Source organism: Cebus imitator, unplaced genomic scaffold, assembly GCF_001604975.1.
Source record: "Cebus imitator isolate Cc_AM_T3 unplaced genomic scaffold, Cebus_imitator-1.0 Scaffold85, whole genome shotgun sequence".
Classification (NCBI taxonomy): domain Eukaryota; kingdom Metazoa; phylum Chordata; class Mammalia; order Primates; family Cebidae; genus Cebus; species Cebus imitator.
In genome coordinates, this window is record NW_016107400.1 from 4,758,082 (window position 1) to 4,760,486 (window position 2,405).

The 2,405-nt window shown below is 57.8% G+C and overlaps 1 protein-coding gene across 2 annotated transcripts in view; it reads left to right on the top strand.

Annotated features, from left to right (window-relative positions):
* The window catches only part of EEF2K (eukaryotic elongation factor 2 kinase), an 86,163-nt gene continuing 83,758 nt past the window's right edge, over nt 1–2,405 (top strand). For both annotated transcript variants that reach the window (XM_017534368.2, XM_017534370.2), the window contains exon 1: nt 1–410. The gene's annotated coding sequence lies outside the window, so the exon portion shown is untranslated. The remainder of the gene's footprint in view (nt 411–2,405) is intronic.

Sequence of the window (2,405 nt, forward strand, 5' to 3'; positions counted from 1 at the left end):
CGCCCGCTTCTGCTCAACCTCGCCCGGAGCCACAGCTGCAGCTTCAGCTCCGCTATTGAAGGGATCGAGCGCCCGCACTCCCGGCGCTGCAGCCACCCGAGTCCCGCTCGCTGCCTCCTGCACTCGAATCCCTGGCACGCGCCTCTCGCATCCCGGGATCGTCCCAGCTGCTGCCGCGCGCTCCCCGGGATCTCTCCGGCTACCCGGAGCCCAGGGATCGGCCCATCTGCCCCGCGCGGCCCCAGCTGCGTCCTCGGAGCGCCAGCCTGCCGCCCGGCTCTCCGCTCCCCGGCACTCTCGGGGGGCCCGCCCGCCCTGCACCCTGGAGCGCCGGGCCGCGAGCCTCTGCCAACTCTTCTGGATCCTCGCGGCCGTGGGCAGCTGCTGCCGCGCCTGTCTGCCGGAGGGAGGTAGGCGTGGACGGCGGCCGGCCAGGCTGTGGGGGACTGGGAGCGGGCGCTGCAGGCCTGTGCGCCCCAGTGCAGCTGGCGTCTGGAGCGCTCTGGGTCTGGGCTTGAGAGTGGGGCCGCAGACGGCATGGAAGGAGAGTGTGGGGGCGCTTCTTCTCTGTTTGTTAAACTCTCTAGGGCTCAGTGCTTGCTTCGGTAAAATGGGGGAGTTGTGCGGTATAACTGCGATGGGGCTCTGGAAAGCAACTGGCAAGCAATGGGCGGTGATCTGGCTGCAAGTGACCAATAGTTTGGCGGCCTCCGCTCGAGGTGCCCTCGGGGCCCCCAGAGGGTGGGCGCATCACAGCCTTCCTGTTCCCTGCAGGCCTCGGAGCCGCATCCCCCACCCTTTCCCCTGAACTGGAGGCCTGCGTCAGCTCGAATTCCCGGAACCTCTAGGACTGTGTAGACGCGCCCTTGCATTTTTGGCTGCGGGAGTTCGGTTGCTGGCAGGCGCGGCTGACACGTGCGCCAAGGGGCTGGGCATTAGTAAGCCGGTGGCTGCGCGAGGGTGGGGGCCTCCCGGGTAAGCCCCGGCCTAGATCCTTTTGCAAACGCCTAGGGAATTTCAGGGAACCAGCCCAGCTGCGCCCTGTGTGTGATAGATGGGCCGCATGGGGAAGTGAGATCTGCCCAGGGGAACGGTCCCAGGGAGCCCCACCTCTGGAACCTCGGTGGTGGGCTCTTCTTTAGCCAGGAAAGCAGGAAACACTAGGGCTGGAGTACTGGATTGGAATTCTAGCTCAGTTATGCTCTCTGGCCCTCGGTTTCCTCATCAGTAAAGTGGGTACAGTATTCGTATCTACCTCTTAGTGTCCTTGGAAGGAGTAGATGAGTCTGTATATGTCAGGTGCTTGGAACAGTGCCTGGCACACAGTGTGGAGGTCTGTGGTCCCGGAAGACATCTGATGGCCAAGGGCCCTGGACAGGCTGTAAAGTCTCAGGGAATTGAGCCACGTAGTCTATCCTAATGTTTTTACCGGGGAGGAAACTGAGGGTCAGAGTGGTCCCCAGGTCCCCAGAAGCTCCCTAAGAAGAAGCCAGTCACATAAACAGACTCTGAAAAGCAAGATGGAGTAAGTGGTAATACAGAGCAAGCAAGCGGGAGCTGAGAATGCCCACTGTGTGTGTAGAGGGAAGAAGGTTATGGGTTAAACATCACCTGAAACCTGTTTCAGGTGATATTTAAGCTGAGTTGGGGAAAAGGCAGGTGAAAGGAGGTAGGGTTCAAAGATGGCATAAGCAGGTGTCTTCCTTCTCTGTGGCCTCCACAACACCCAATGTTCATTCCTTCATTCAGCTATTCAACAAATACAGTAAAACCTTTCAACGACATGAATTTCAGTGTAACATGGCTGGGATTGGCGTCCACCTCCTCTCAACCCCCTTTCCCAAAGAAGTCGGTGGGGACCCAAGTTCTTATCCTCTGCAGGGAATAGGGAGGCCAGACGTCAGAACTGAGATGGTCACAGTTTACGCATAATCATAGGTGTTCATTCCAAGAGCTTCCTGTTTTTTGGGTCAGGGGCGCGGTAGCTCAGGCCTGTAATCTCAGTACTTTGGGAGACTGAGGCAGGTGGATCACTTGAGGTCAGGAGTTCGAGACCAGCCTGGCCAACATGGGGAGATCCCCATCTCTACTAAACATACAAAAATTAGTTGGGCATGTTGGCACAAGCCTGTAATCCCAGCTACTCGGGAGGCTGAGGCAGGAGAACCGAGAATCATTTGAACCCAGGAGGCAGAGGTTGCAGTGAGCTGAGATTGTACCACTGCACTCCAACCTGGGCAACAAACCGAGACTGTCTCGAAAAATAAAAAATATCCACCATTTTTTTTTCTTGTGCTTTTTGTAACTGTACAGTACTTTTTGGCTGATTAAGGATATATCACCGGCTGGGTGCGGTGGCTCATGCCTTCAATCCCAACTACTTTGGGAGGCCGAGGCCGGAGGAT